Below are 17,116 nucleotides of genomic sequence, written 5' to 3'. Positions count from 1 at the left end.
GCAGCCATGGAAGCCATACTGATTACTTTCCTTTTGGTCACTACAGCAGTAAAGGCACTACACCTCAGTCTGCTATAGCTAGAAGGACAATGGAGATGCGCTCGGTGGTGTGGCTATTTATAGGGGTGGAGGGGTGTGCCTCATGACTGTCTTCATCTCTGCAAAGCGGTACAAAATTTTACACAAGTCCTCAGGTAAGCTATTGTCTGGGATATGTGAAATGATATTTTTACACTGTACAATAATTTGCATTGTGTCTACAAGTTCTTTTGTACTGTTGCGGAAGAACACAAACTGCGCAAATTGGTCCACATGCTCAGCGTGGGTGCGGTCACATGATGATGTCCTGAACACATCCGCGGCAGAACTGGGAGTCCGCTGGACAGCAAATGCAGAGCAACAAACTTGCGCGTGCGTGCAAGTGTCCTACGGACAGTGTTCGGGTTCTCAAACTAATTCAAAGGGCGACACAAGTGAGACGGACAGTTAGGGACAGGCGCGATGTTCGCTATACTTACTGTTGTACTGCGCATGTGCATACATGATATGCATACTGTACGGACACGTGTAGTGTCCTTAGGACAACTCCATTTTGTTTGACTACGAACTTGCCGGCCACCGCGCCTGTTCTACGGACGGCACGATTTTGGCTGCGGACGATACGGACAGGTATACTGTCCCTAACACACTCCCATTTTGCTCATTTACAGCCATCCTGGACACCTGCTGTGTTCTACGAACATGTTTCATCTCGTTAAGCGGTACGGCGAGGTATAATGTCCTTAGGACATTCCTTTCTGTTTATGTACGCACAACTTGAACAGATGGTGCGGTCAAACATCATCTCCATCTTACTTGACATTAGTAAGGGTAGGTGTACTGCCTTTACAACACCCATATTCCATTCCTTATGGATAGGTCAAAAAGGTTTTAAGTCTTTTTAAAAAAAAAAAATCCTCAAACTCTTTAACTACAACTACTATACAAAAACATTCCAAACACACACACACACACACACACATAAATCCAAAGAAATAGCGGGGGAAGCAGATACTGACACAAATATAGGGGAATTCGGATTCAACATGGGCTGGTTACAAGGAGAAGATTTGTGAGGGGAAGAAGGGATGGATGTTTCGTCAAAACGTCTATTTTCTTCTTGAAGGTTTGGGGATGGTTCACTAGGGAATGGAGAAGCGGGGCAGGTACAGGTGGGACAATGGTAACCTACTTTTCCTCTCAGACAGTCCTCCACAAACTCCCTTAAACTTTTAAAATTCTCATTCAGTATGTCCATTTTCTGCTCAATTCTTTTCATCCTGTTTTCTTCTCTCTCGTTTGTTGGCCTTTCTTCTTTTCTTTCCTGGTCTGTACAAAAAAAATATGCATATGGTAAATGCCTATAAAATACTGATCATTATTTTGTATATGCAAAGCAGTGTGTACCATTATTGTCACTGTCTTCAGAAATTTCCCCATGCAGAAAATTCTCCTCCAGCCACTCCAAAGTACTAGCCATTTCTGTGTAAAAACAACAAAGAAATTATTATTTCTGCACCACATACCAAAAAAAATACACAATACACACAAATACAAAATAAAAATGACCTTCACTCACTATTTTAATGAAATTTCCCTTCGTCCTTCTGCGTCCGTCCACTGTTGGTCCAGGCTGCAGAGTTTCTGTGAAGTAATTACGATGGAGACATCCTTTTTTTTTATGGTGCCATCCATTTCATTCTACATGATTATTAAATGTGTCATTTTCATTTCACACCTTTAGGTTTCCATATTTACTTATTACTACTTATAATGTCTTTATGTCCTTCTTCTACATTGCACATTTTTTGTGTAAGACAATAGTACATTTTCAGATCCCCCTGCCTCTTTGGGTAATGTTGATCCCGTCCGCCCCCGTCCGCAAACAGGCGCTCAGTCCGTCGATTTCTAATATCAATAGGGAGGGGGTTCTGTATGTTCTATGTTAAATGTATATCAAGTACGTACATTATACTACATATCTCCCAACATCACATGATGACAGTGTATATTCAGCACAACAACTTCATTGTCACAATGTTATGATTAAGTTCCCCTTCCGAAAACCTGTAAAATTCTCTACAAAAAAAACTTTGTTAAGGGGGCGTTATGGTTAAGTTGCCCTCCCAAAAACCTGTAAAATTCACTACAAAAAAACTTTGTTGAGGGGACGTTATGGTTAAGTTGCCCTACCAAAAACCTGTGCACTTTACAAAAAAAAATTCAACCTACCCATTATGGTTCAAATTAAAACCGAAAAACCCCTCAAATTCGTGATGTCATCAGTGATGTCATCAATGACATTTGTGATGCCATCTTTCATGTTCTGGGTGTTAGTGTTAGCAGTGCACAGTGGTGATGGCAGGTATGGGGCTTAGCCTACCATAACTGGCGAATTTCGGGGGTTTTCGGTTTAATTTGAACCATAATGGGGAGGTTTAAAAACATTTTTTTGTGAAGTGCACAGGTTTTTCATAGGGCAACTTAACCATAACGTTGCCTCAACAAAGTTTTCTTGTAGTGAATATATATAGAGTATATAGGACTGTGGTTTCATTGTATTTCTACTAGTCTATTCCTCCCCTTCTGCTATGTGATCAAGCGCTCAGTGGAGCGCGAAACGCGTTGTGTTCAGGTCGTGTACCATGGCGTCCTGCCTGTGTGTCTTTTTGTGGTTGCTGATTGTACATATGTTTTTTTGTACAATTTTATTATCTTTATGGAAACATTAAAATACATCAGTTTTTCAATACAGTGTTTCCTTGCTTTCTTTTGTCCGTGCTTTGGAGTTTGCTGCAATTGCTGCTGTGCCTGCGGGAGTGCGGCTCGCCTTTCCTCCTTACTTTATATATATATATATATATATATATACACACACACACACACACAATTAATGATTAAACATCCCTTCGTTTTGTTCTTTCTTTAATGTATCCAGCATTCTTTCTTGGTGAGCTTGATAACTCAAGCAGGTCTTGGTGCGGTGTTGGTCTAAGTTTCTTTCAGAAGTCACCCGTTTGTGTGATGCTTGTTCTTCTTTTTGTTTATAGTCAGGCCTGGGTGCTCATGCTGTGCCACTTAAGGAGGGAGATATGCCATGCTCGTACATGATGCCTTAATTAAGGTTAGCCTGTTGTTCAACCTGCTTGGTTTTTACAATCCAGACCCTCGAGGTTTTTAAGCGCAAACGCGGGGATCAAACCTGTGTTGCTCTGTGTCATATTGCTTCCGAGGCGAGCACGTTGCCCCTGAGCTATCCTCCCGAGACTGCTGGTATGTGTGGTGTCGTCAAAGGCTCACATCACGTGACAGGGGACAGGGAGACACGGCGAGGGGAGGGGCAGGAAGTGGGAGCGGGAAGTTAGTGGAAAGTTGAGGGTTAAGAATAAAGGTGTGTTTGAACCTCCCGCCTGCCTCCGCCTCCTATGTGGTATGATGCATGCTTGAGGCCGTGTGGGCATTTTGATAGTCCAGGTAGGACTCCACATTGGTGACGAGGCGTATGCGAACCCCGAAACGTTTGTGCATTCTGCGCTCGTGGTGCAAGTTGAAGGCGCCACTTGAACAGTGAACCTCCTTGTCCAGCGTCCAGGCAGACAGGCATTTCCCACCAACGGTGAAACACAGAACCGGGTCGGAGCTTGCGAAGGCTCACCGCTGGTGGAAGGTGGAGAGTGGCCCTACATTCAGCATTCCGGGTGGTCGAGTGACATTCCAGCCAACGGCAACACGCAGAAGCGGGTCGGAGCTCACAAAGGCTCCCTGCTGGTGTAAAGCACAGCAACCACGTGGACCGCAACCGTGGCACATCGGAAATCGAAGTAAGTGAAGCGCACATGGGGCATGGACATTAATCTGTGAAGTGAAGTGAAAGGGAAACGTGGACCGCGGCACGCTCCGAAAGAAGAAGGTCACAACACACGTGGTGCAGGAGCTATCTGAGAAACAGAAGCGTGCAACGCAACAGCGGAGGAAACACACGTGACACCCAGCAACCTGCCAGAGCACGTAGCCGATCAGCAGCCGGTCCGGAAACAACAAGCTGCATGCCAGAATGCATGTGGACCACAGAACACTGGGGACACGAAATACACAACAATCCACAAAGGACACGCGGGCTCTACGAGAAAGAAAATAATCCCGACATTCTCCCGCCATACAGCAGTGAAACAAGGTCAGTCCAAAAAGGGACCACCTCAAAAGCACATTATACTGCACAAGGCACAGTCTATTAAGGCGAAGAGCCAGTCAGGATGTCAGAGGACGACACATTAACCGTCCCGCTGATGCCAGCTCAAGCACTTCCCACCAGTATGCAAGATAGCCTCATAACACAGATACCCTCGAATTTTGACCTCACTGACTCCAGCACATTGGGCCCATGCTGGAAGAGGTGGATAAGAGACTTTGAGGTATGCATAAAAGAAATTGGCCCTTTAGATGATGAGAAGAAGCACAGCCTATTAACACTCTTAATTGGCTCAAATGTCAGGGAAATCAGGGACATTGTGGACGAACAGCCATCAGGTGCCACCGACACCTATATGACCCTAAAATCGACACTCACAGACTATTTCACTCCACACACAAATGTGGATTACGAGAGACACATTTTTCATACAACCAAACAGACAAAGGGTGAAACCATGGACACATTTGTGATGCGTCTGAGACTCAAGATGAAGCACTGCGATTTTAATAATTACTCCAATGAAGAAGCTCTACGCTCTCAAATTATAGTCGGTTGTGAGTGCGCAGACTTTAGAAAAAGACTGTTGCAAAAACCACGTAACTTAGAAGAAATCCTGCGCATAGCTCGCTCAGATGCTGCGTTGGCATCGCAAGTTGAAGGATTAGGCAAGATAAAGATCACCCTTGACAGAAGCGAGGGCATCAACAAGCTGGAAGGCGCCTCCAAAGGAAATGGTGAGCCATTCTGTTATATAGATGCGGCTACGAATTCCCACATGAAGGACAATTCCCAGCCGTAGGTGAAAAGTGCTCAGCCTGTGTGGGAGAAAACCATTTCAGTGCGGTATGCCGCATATAACGCAGTCAAATGCGAGGAGAAGGAATGAGCGGGAAACCATTACAAGACAGGGAAAGACTGACAGAGTCCGCCCAGACCAGTCAGCCAGGCGTATGAAGCCCTTCAACGCAAGCACAAGGAAGAGAAGCCAGAGAGAAGACAGGAATGTACGTCAGGGGACTGGAGGGACAGCAAGCCATCGGCTTCTAGATCAAGAAGGAGGCCCAGAAGACATGTAAGATATTTGGTCGAACACTCACAATCCGACAGTGGTTCCGGTGCATCCTCAGAGGAAAACTCCAGAAGGAATGAAAAACAACAGGAAGAACTGCAAAGAAAAGGATATCTATATGCTTTGGGCAACCCGACAGCAAAGGAGCACAGTCCGACATTGATCATACAAATTAACAAGACAGCTGCTGAATTCCTAGTAGATACTGGAGCAACCATGAATGTTATAAGTGAGGAGATATGCAACAGCATACCACATGCCCCAGGCCTACGACCCGCAAAAGTACTGATTTACCCATATGGATCAAAGGCACCCCTGCCTTGCAAAGGCTACTTCACAGCATTGTGTAGCTATAAAGAACAATCCAAGGAAATCCCCAGGCACGTACTAGAAGCAGCCACAGAGAGCAGGTGTTTTCTAAGTTACAAGGCCGCAATAGACAGGGCCTCATCCATGTACTTCACAGACTCATGGTACACAAATACTTGGACCCCACTACAAAAATTGAGCAAGTAATCCCCACACTCTTCAAAGGGCTGGGAAAGTTTAAAGGACGCCTGATTGACTACACATTGGGCCTCATTACACGGACGGCGGTAAGAATTACCGGTACCGGTAAGGGTACCAGTGCCGGTAAACCCTTACCGCCTTACTACGAGGTCCCAATGGGACCTATGAGGTAATTACAGTACCGCAATTTGCGGTACCATAATTACCGCCTTCCCCATTCCCATTGAGCCCTATGGTGGCAAAAATGGGAATGGGGAAGGGCCATGGTGAATGGGGAATTACCACCCCACACACCTTGGAATAGGGTGGTAATTCCGCCATTCACCATGGCCGACTCAGTAAAATGCCGGCGGCAACCATGGCGCTAATAGCGCCATGGTTGCCGCCGTCCGTGTAATGAGGCCCATTGACACTAAAGTTCCCCAGTCGCACCGCATTATCAGGGAATCCCCATAAACATACAAAGGCAAGTGGAGGAAGAACTGACGAAATTGCTAGAAGCCGAAATCATCAAATCAGCCAAAGGACCCACCCCGTGGGTATCCCCCATAGTCCCCATATCCAAGAAAGACTTGTCCGATATCTGCTTATGTGTGGACATGCGGCGGCCCAACAAGGCTATCCTACGGGCACGCCACCAAGCTCCACGCATAACCGACATGGTACACCTCCTCAACGGGGCAACAATATTTTCCAATCTAGACCTCAACAAGGGGTATCATCAACTGGAACTCCACAAAGCGTCCTGTTACATCACTACGTTTACCACCCATCTGGGGTTGTACAGATATAAGCGTCTCAGCTTCGGGGTCTCATCTGCGGCGGAAATATTTCAAGCTGAGATCCATAATGTTTTAAGCACATAACCAATCGTCTGAACTATAGTGACGATATCCTAGTGTTTGGGCAAGATCAAGAGCAACATTTTAACACACTCATGAGAGTGTGTATGGCCCTTGAAGAGGCTGAGCTCACCCTGTACAAGGAAAAATGTAAATTTAGAAAACGGACACTCTGTTTCTTTGGTCACGTATTCTCCTCAAAAGGGATGAAACCTAATCCTGAAAAAGTCAGTGCACTCACAGACGCTGAGCTACCCAATTCCACGTCAGATTTACGATCATTCCTTGCCCAAGCCAACTATTGTACCCGTTACATAAAAGATTTTGCATCTGTTAGTGAACCCCTCAGGGCGCTTACCAAGTAGAACACAGAATTCATATGGACAGAGAAATGTCAACAGGCATTTCAACTAATAAAACAGCGCATATCTGACGCCAAGAATATGGCCTATTTCAACCCAAGTAGGAAAACTGAATTGATAGTGGACGAAAGCCCGTTGGGCCTCAGGGCCATCCTGACTCAGATTGATGAGAGGGACAACCAATCAAGACACATTGTATCCTATGGCAGCAGGACACTATCCAAGACTGAACAAGCATACACACAGGCTGAAAAGCAGGGGTTACTACTAAAAGGCACCAAACTGGTAATCTCTAGGACACTGTGACAGAAAGTGTTAGAACTTGCACACGGGTCCACAGAGGCATAGTATCCACCAAAAGGATGCTTAGGTAAAAACTCTGGTTTCCCCATCTTGACACGCAAGTCGAGGATCTACTGAAACACTTCCCTACCTGCGCGGTCATCAACCCACACACAATACCTGAACCTCTATGCATGACGACCCTTCCAGAAGGTGCATGGGACGAAATCACAGTGGACTTTTTTGGACCATTGGAAGGGGGTGATCACATACTAGTAATAGTCAATGAATATGCTCGAATTCCAGACATCCAGATTGTACCCTCCACCTCGGCATTTCACACCATCCCAGCTCTCGATAGCATGTTCGCCACCTACGGCATCCCAAAATTCTTAAAGTCAGACAACAGGCCCCGTCCATGGGGCAGGACTTCAAGACATTCTCTGAATACATGGGATTCCACCACAGGAAAGTAACGCCACTGTGGCCACAGGCCAACGGCACAGTAGAGCGCTTCATGAGCAACATAAAGTGAAATGTGCAAATTGCTCGATTAACTGGAAGCCTGTGGAGAAGATGCTGTGCCAGCTAGTGAGAGAATATAGGAACACTCCACACAGCACCACGGGAAAGACACCATCTGAGGTGATGTTTGGGAGAAGCATACGGACAAGGATACCACACATATCCAGCGAGGATGAAAGATACAGCGAAGACCGTGAGATGCAAGAACGAGACTCATAAGGCAAAGAAGAGATGACGAGACGGGCAGATGGGATGAATGGTGTAGAGCCAAGGAAAATGACTTAGAACCCGGAGACTATGTCATAGCTCGGCAAGTACAAAGCCGTACAAGCATTGCCGCCTTTGGAGAAGAGCCCTTGACAGTAGTTCGAGTGAAAGGATCCCTCATCACAGCTGAAGGTGACAGAAAAAACATATCCAGAAACTCCTCACAATTTCGGCAGATGCCAGGAACTATTTCAGTTGCTGATCACTCATCAACCATCACAAACTCTGTGTGGGATTCATCCTATGAAGGAGATGGAGAAGAATCAAGCGAAGAGACAGCACCATGGCTCCCAGAGGTCAGTGAAAAACACTTGTATACGAGGCCCCAAACAGCCTGAAAGAAACCTCAGAGACTAATTGAGGAAATTAACCAGAATGGACCTCATCTTTAGTATCGGGGGAAGGGTGTGGTGTCATCAAAGGCTCACATCACGTGACAGGGGACAGGGAGACACGGGAAGGGAAGGGGTGGGAAATGGGAGCGGGAAGCCAGTTAGAAGTTGAGGGTTAAGAATACAGGTGTGTTTGAACCTCCCTCCTTCCTCCGCCTCGTATGTGGTATGATGCATGCTTGAGGCCGTATGAGCATTTGGATAGTCCAGGTAGGATCCACAGTATGCACTAGCTTGAGCTCTGTGTATGCCCGTGACCTAGTCAATATCCACCGCGAAAGTTGGTTGTTCATTGCAGATCTGTGCATGGTTGGGATGACTTTCGCTTAGACCGCACATTTATTTGCAGATTTCCATGCAGTGAGGTGGGGGTCAAGCCCGGGGGATGATTCCTTTGCTTAGTATATATACATAAGCCGCTGACTGACCTATTTAGGCATTAATGTTTTGATGTAGTTGTTACATTTGTTTATTTATGTTTTTTAAATTTATTTATGGTATGGTCTGTTATTTGCCAGAACATGAGACACCTATTCTCTCTTTCCTGAATCCACACTTGCCATGAAGAAGGCTTGGCCCTAAAAGTAGCTTTGGCCACTAGCAAGCAGAAACTCGAGTTGGCAGTCTGTTAGGGTTCTTTTTTGTCTTTTCAGAATGTATGCCCTATTACCAGCTTTCAGTAGGAAGCACTATTGTGTGCATTGAGCCAACATACAAGTGTGGCTTGAGGTTTAAAACCTAATAGTGGGATTTTTGCTTAAAATTACATTCCTTTCATTGTATTTATGTTCCTCTCCACAAGCTTTTTTGGCACCATGGGTTGGTGTTTTGGTTTATTACAAAAATCACATGCTGTCACAGGTGTTCCTTGTGGCAAACAATGCCCTAGCCTTGACTTGCTTGTGTTCTTTCAATGCTATATACGTACAGTTTGTTTCTGTTTTGTACACAAAAATGCGTTATTAAACATTGAGATATTTTTGTATCCAAAAAAAGTCTTCATTAAGTGTGTATTTGTGTTGCACCTGTTGTTTGTTTGTGTTTTGCATTTCCTAAAAATGGGGCATCTAAAAATAGCACATGCTTTTGCTCTATTTTTTGATGCTCCATTTTTTGAGCATCTAACCCAAAATCTACTTTTTTAGAAAATTATAAATAGTCACAATATGAAGGGGAAAGGAGAGAGAGGTGTACAATGGGCCCGATAGACGAGGTAGAGCAGTGAACCATACAGGGACAGTGGTGGGCAAAGGAGCAGAGAGGGAGCGCGGGCCAGAGCGGTGGTGGTGAGCAAGAAAGCAGAGAGAAATCAGCAGACCAGAAAGTAGAGAGGCAGCGAAGGTCTAGAAAGCAGAGGCAGCAGTGGATGAGAAAGAAGAGCGGGTGCGATCGGGTGGAAAGAGGCAGCGAGCAGCAGATTGGGGGAAATTATGGGAAACAGTGCGATTCAATGGGAAATAAAGAATTCAAGATGCAGAAGTAGCGAGAGAGAATGAAGGATTGTAAATTGCAGGAAGAACTGGGGAGCGTAAGGTGTGAGCATGAATTGGAGTGTGGCAGCGACTGGGGAGTTGACAAGGGGGGTCCTGGGAGTCTCTCTGCCAGACATTAGTCCTGGTTACGAGAGACTTACCCAGAGTCTTTAGCTCACTATCTTTCACAGAGAAGAAATATCCCAAACATATCAGTCTTTGTCCTGCCCTGGGGCAGTCCAGCACCGAAATGCTAGGCAATTCTCCTCTGAACAAGAGTACCAACAGCATCCCCAGACACGTGTTTCGGTCTGGTTGAACCTCATCAGTAGGGAGGAGCTGTGCCTCTCTAAGAATAGTGAGCAAGGGGTCCACGTCTGGATTCCCCTAGTAACTTAGGGTGAGACCCAAAATTACTTCAATATGCAAATTGACAAGGGGGGTCCTGGGAGTCTCTATGCCAGACATTAGTCCTGGTTACGAAATACTTACCCAGAGTCTTTAGCTCACTATCTTTCACAGAGAAGAAATATCCCAAACATATCAGTCTTTGTCCTGCCCTGGGGCAGTCCAGCACCGAAATGCTAGGCAATTCTCCTCTGAACAAGAGTACCAACAACATCCCCAGACACGTGTTTCGGTCTGGTTGAACCTCATCAGTAGGGAGGAGCTGTGCCTCTCTAAGAATAGTGAGCAAGGGGTCCACGTCTGGATTCCCCTAGTAACTTAGGGTGAGACCCAAAATTACTTCAATATGCAAATTGACAAGGGGGGTCCTGGGAGTCTCTCTGCCAGACATTAGTCCTGGTTACGAGAGACTTACCCAGAGTCTTTAGCTCACTATCTTTCACAGAGAAGAAATATCCCAAACATATCAGTCTTTGTCCTGCCCTGGGGCAGTCCAGTACCGAAATGCTAGGCAATTCTCCTCTGAACAAGAGTACCAACAGCATCCCCAGACACGTGTTTCGGTCTGGTTGAACCTCATCAGTAGGGAGGAGCTGTGCCTCTCTAAGAATAGTGAGCAAGGGGTCCACGTCTGGATTCCCCTAGTAACTTAGGGTCAGACCCAAAATTACTTCAATATGCAAATTGACAAGTGGGGCCCTGGGAGTCTCTCTGCCAGACATTAGTCCTGGTTACGAGAGACTTACCCAGAGTCTTTAGCTCACTATCTTTCACAGAGAAGAAATATCCCAAACATATCAGTCTTTGTCCTGCCCTGGGGCAGTCCAGCACCGAAATGCTAGGCAATTCTCCTCTGAACAAGAGTACCAACAGCATCCCCAGACACGTGTTTCGGTCTGGTTGAACCTCATCAGTAGGGAGGAGCTGTGCCTCTCTAAGAATAGTGAGCAAGGGGTCCACGTCTGGATTCCCCTAGTAACTTAGGGTGAGACCCAAAATTACTTCAATATGCAAATTGACAAGGGGGGTCCTGGGAGTCTCTCTGCCAGACATTAGTCCTGGTTACGAGAGACTTACCCAGAGTCTTTAGCTCACTATCTTTCACAGAGGAGAAATATCCCAAACATATCAGTCTTTGTCCTGCCCTGGGGCAGTCCAGCACCTAAATGCTAGGCAATTCTCCTCTGAACAAGAGTACCAAGAGCATCCCCAGACACGTGTTTCGGTCTGGTTGAACCTCATCAGTAGGGAGGAGCTGTGCCTCTCTAAGAATAGTGAGCAAGGGGTCCACGTCTGGATTCCCCTAGTAATTTAGGGTGAGACTGGGAGTGCAAGTTGTGACTTGGCAGTGGGACAAAGCATGTGAGTATGCACATGACTAGCAGAGTAAGAGGTTTAGGAGCGTAAATTGTGATGCGGAATTGGTGAGTGTGAGGAGTGTTGGTGTGTGGGGTGCGTGGATGATAGGGGGATTGGAGAACATAGAAGGGAAATATTTTCACCATTACTACTGATAATGATCAATAAAATAAAATAGGTAGACACACTAAGCCAGAAAAAAGTAGAGTAAAACACTGTTCCATCAAGCCAGGGACATCTGGGACTCTTACTATTAAATTGATACAAAAGGTGCAAATAATAACAACCTGGCTCTCCTGTAGCCTCACATCCTGCCTCTTTCTTGCAACATGCCAATCTTACATCCTTCAGTCAATAAAAAATGTGCTGCAAAAATGCTGCGATAAATATTATATACATATATTACATATATTTATAAACATATTATAAATAATGTATACATTTTGTGCCCCAAAATTAGCTTTGTATGCTGCAAAATGTTCAATTTAATGCTGTAATATCCTGGATGGTCTAACTATAAGGCAATCCTGCTGAACATGCAAGCTGTCCTGTCTGCCCAGGCCCAGTCCCTGTCCTGACATGACTTCTGTGGAACCATCTTGAAGTTAATTTCTTTTGACAGTCAAAATAATCCTTATCTGTAGTTTCTGAAGAAAAAAAAAGAATACTGCTTGTTTGGACAATATGGCCAAATACATGCACAATAAAAATAAAAAGATAATCGTGAAACTTCTTCAAAAACAGCACTTAGCTTCAGTTAGCAAAACACACTCACCATATTTTTGCAATGCCTTCCACAGGCCTATGGTATTTTCAAGCGAAAATTTCAAAAAGACCTTTACATCTGGAAAGAGGCGTGTTTATGTGCCTGAATTGCAGGCAGGTCTCAAATACTGGCTTTTCCACTTAACCCTGGCTCATCGTTTATCTCAATATAGTTTATTTGACAAAATTATAAGTCTCTACAAGGTATTGCGCTCACACTGTCTGCTGCTTCAAAAAGAGCCTCATTCCTGCTATTGCCACATAGGTATATGTTAACAGTGATAAATTATATACTGGACGTCACAGTGTATTTTTCTCCTGCCTTACTCATGGCAACAAGTTTGTAATTTAACATCCCATAATACATTTGCGTAGTAAAGATTCATTCTGTGATATCATTTTCTGAAATATCACTGATGCCACTAATTATTCAATAAGGAAGCCTCACCCCTTTTCTCAGCTGAGGGCTGTGTAGTAGCTAGGGCCATCGCTGCATGCACGTAACTGTGCATTGCGTCATGTGAGTGCCATTTCCTTGTGTGCTCCTTGCGGGAAGCAAGAGATTACAGTTTGTGCAGTGTGATGAGATTATTTGCAAGGCAAAACGTTTTAATTCCAGGTTCTTTGCACTCTAGGAAAGAATGATTGAGAACGTACAAATGCTGTGCTACATTAAAGAAAAGTTAGATTTTAATGGGCGTTTCCCCAATTTTTAGTTTGGGCTACTAGGTTGCACTGAAAGCGTTACCTTTAAGCCGAAACTATTGTCATTAAAATAAGAGCTTTAACATAAGAGCTTCAAATATGGGTGTGAAGGAGAGTCTGTAATGCATTTCAGTGGAGATAACATTTAAGGAGGGATACACAGTTGTTCGGTTATTGAATCCCTCCCATTCCCGTCCCCTAGCCATGCTAATCCCTATGGTTAATCCCACCCATTTCTGCCGATCTTGGATCTCTTTGAGCTCTTCCATGGAGGCAGCCATCTTGAATGACTGTCTCTAAGGAAGCTCTCTCGAAACAAACCGAAACTAGCGGCCATCTTTGAAAGCACAAGATAGCATGCATTTTAGTGTGGAAAATCTGTATTAAGAATATTAGAATTAAGAATATAAGAATTAAGAATATAGAGGAGGTGGAGTAGCCTTAATAGCTAAAGAGGCCCTGAATATAAGAATATCCCCTGAACTACCATTCACCTCTGGAGAAGTCATCTCGCTAAAAATCACCCCAGCACCCACTTGTACACTTACACTTCACATCATCTACAGACCCCCAGGCCCCATCTCGACCTTCGATGATGACATTGCAACTCTCTTGACACATAATATGAAACCTCACTCCAAAATGATCATTATGGGAGACTTCAACCTAGCTTGAATGACCCCATAGACACCCATGCTAGTCTCCTGGCCAATTCCATTGAAGCCCAAGGACTTACTCAAAGAACCACTGAACCTACTCACGATAATGGACGCACCTTAGATTGGTTAGCTGATATCAACTGCTCTACCATCATCCAATCTAACACCCCTTTGCCTTGGTCTGATCACAACATCATCATTTTCACCACCACTATCATCACCAAGAATTTGAAACATCTGTGGCCCCCTTCAGAAACTTCAAAAATATCAACTGAGACAGTATGTTACCACTACTCACCCCGCATTCTCGATCCAGTACACTTGGATAGTGACCCCTCAACCTTGGTCAGACATTACAATGAAATTATGTTCACAGCTATAGAAAAAACTGCTCTGTTAAAAATCAAAAATACCAAACCCCCAGCTCATATTAATCCATCGTTCACCCCTGAACTTAAAGCTCTCCGGGCCTCAAAAAGATCTGCAGAAAACAAATGGATCAAATTAGCATCTCATGATAATAGAATCCTATTTCAATCCCTAGTAAACAACTACAAGAATGAAGTTTACAATAAAAGAATATCCAATGCATAATCTAATACTGGAGAGTTATTCACTTTCCTCCGTGAATTGGAATCACCAGCACCCACTCTAGATCACGTGATCAAAGATGAACAATGGTGCTCCAATATTCAGAATGCCCTTGCCGACAAAATCTCATTGCTAGAGCGCAAAATAGAAAAACAAAATTCCAAACTTAACCTCAACCTTACCCTATCAACCACTTACCCCTCACCAAATACCCTTAAGGCAACCAAATTTACATTCACCCCACTTACAACTTCAGATACAATTAACATCATCAAAAGCCTAAAGCCATCTAGATGCAAAGGGGATATCTGCCCCGCAACCTTGATAAAAGATTGCGCGGCTGAATTTGCACCTTTTGTCACCAGTCTCATCAATAACTCGTTCGCCTCTAACACAGTGCCAAATGACCTAAAAACAGCCTGGGTCCTACCTTTGCTAAAAAAAAACCACTTTAGATCCCAATATTCCTACAAATTTTTGCCCCATCACTACAGTTCCCTTCTTACTGAAAATATTAGATCGCGCAGCCTATCTGCAGATCCAAAAACATCTGGAAGATAATCATCTCCTGGGATTAAGACAATGAAGCTTCAAACCAGTCCATAGCACTGAAACGGCATTACTCGATTTGAAAACACAAATGGACCAATACATAGATAAAGCAGAACTCTGCATCCTCCTGCTGTTAGACCTCTTTGCAGCATTTGACCTGGTCAATCATGATATCTTATGCCAACACCTTGAGACTGCAGCCCATTTCTCCCCAGATGCCAACAATTGGATCAAATAATTTCTATCCAAAAGGACCATGAGGGTCTTCTCTGACACTTCCGCAGCTCAACCTGCCCCAGTGACATGTGGCGTACCACAAGGCTTGTGCGGCTCACCCACACTCTATAATGCTTTCACTAAGCTCCTGTTCAACAAACTTGATAAAAATGGGTATCACGTATACAAATTATGCAGATGATACTCAAATTCTCATACCAATCACCAGATGTTATGATACAGACACCAAAAATCTAAATAAAATATACCTGGCAATCCAAGCTTGGATGGCACTCAATGAATTATGCCTCAATGACGATAAAACGGAGCTTATCCTCATTGGAAATAAAATGAAACTCAGCAACCTCCCTCAGTGCTACAACTACTTCATCATAGATGGCAACACCATCCCAGTGGCTAACGAAATAAAAACCTTAGGTGTTTATGTTGACTCTTTACTCACACTAAATAGGCAGGTCAATGCTGTTGTCTCTTCAGCCGCCTACACGGCTAAACTGATAATAGCCACCCGCCCTTTTCTCTCCCCGGAAAACACTGTCACCTTGGTGAGAGCATTGATACTTTCTAGGATTGACTACTGTAATTCTCTCTTTGATGGAATCAGCACCAGAAACATCACAAAATTACAAACAGTACAAAACAACGCCATAAGAACAGCATTAAATATCGCAAGCCATAATCACATCTCATCCACAAGAAGGAACATTCACTGGCTCTCAGTCCAAGACAGAATCAAATTCAAAATCTTGACGATGATGCACAAGTGTATTGCTAAGAAGACTCCTAAATACCGTAGCAACTACATTTGCAAAGTCAACACTAGCAGACCAACCCGTTCTGCTTAGACTAACATGCTATCCAAGTTTCCCGGTTATAGCTCCAAAATAGTGGAACGCCCTCCCCCACCAACTGAGAAACAATACTTCATTCTGGTCTTTCAGAAAAAACCTCAAAACCTTGCTTTTCAGATCTGACCTTTTGTAAAAGTCTCCTAGCCCATCAATTTAATTCTAAGTAAGCTGAACATTTGCTTCAATTTACAAATATGTAAAAACTGTGTAATTTCTGTTTCCGAACACAAATGTAAATTTACTGTTCAATGTTTAATATGCAATGTTTTGTGTAACCTGTAACATTTTGCCAGAGTTCTAAGAATTCAAATCTCTAACCATATTCTTAAGCAGTAATCAGCGCCTAGTTGCCTCTGGGCTTTGTGCGTTTTACAAATGAATAAATAAAATAAAAATAAAATAAATATGTTTGACCTTTCTTTTGCTGAATTCAATGAGCATAAGGCCCTTTGGATAACATGCATGCAATGGATGGAGATGTAGAATAACTCTGACACCAAATAATCAAACCAACTCAGGAAGATGGCAAAGATTTCTGTTTTATTAATAATTATGTAAAACAGGGAGTTACAACAGACATCAACAGACATTCGCTCAAGCTCTCAATGCATTTCTCATGAAAAACATCCTTTTATGCATAAAATACATCAGACGTGACGTCATACTACCTGGCAAATAAGAAAAACCTATGAGGGATTGTTATAAATTCAATGGGAACATCTAAGTATACTTTCTATAAGGGGTGGGATTATAATTGGATGTCTACAGTCAGGTGGACAATTTATGCCTACCACTAAAACATGTAATCTCCAACACTATTAAGTACACAGTATATTATTGGCTCTCAAACTATAAGGCTCCCAGTTCTACGGCCCTCTATAACTGGTTGGCACGCTTGTGCCATGTCTGGAACATTCGGTTCACTTAGCAGCACGTAAACTCAGACCCAGGTGCCAGGAGGTGGACTTGACTGTACCTCCCCACCCAATTAGCCCATCATCTCTCATCACCCATGCCTTCTGCCATGAAGATTATCT

The sequence above is a fragment of the Ambystoma mexicanum genome, chromosome 13 (assembly GCF_040938575.1).
Source record: "Ambystoma mexicanum isolate Mex_15411 chromosome 13, UKY_AmexF1_1, whole genome shotgun sequence".
Taxonomy (NCBI): Eukaryota; Metazoa; Chordata; class Amphibia; order Caudata; family Ambystomatidae; genus Ambystoma; species Ambystoma mexicanum.
The sequence above is the reverse complement of the archived record's forward strand: the minus strand, read 5'-3'. Positions refer to the sequence as shown.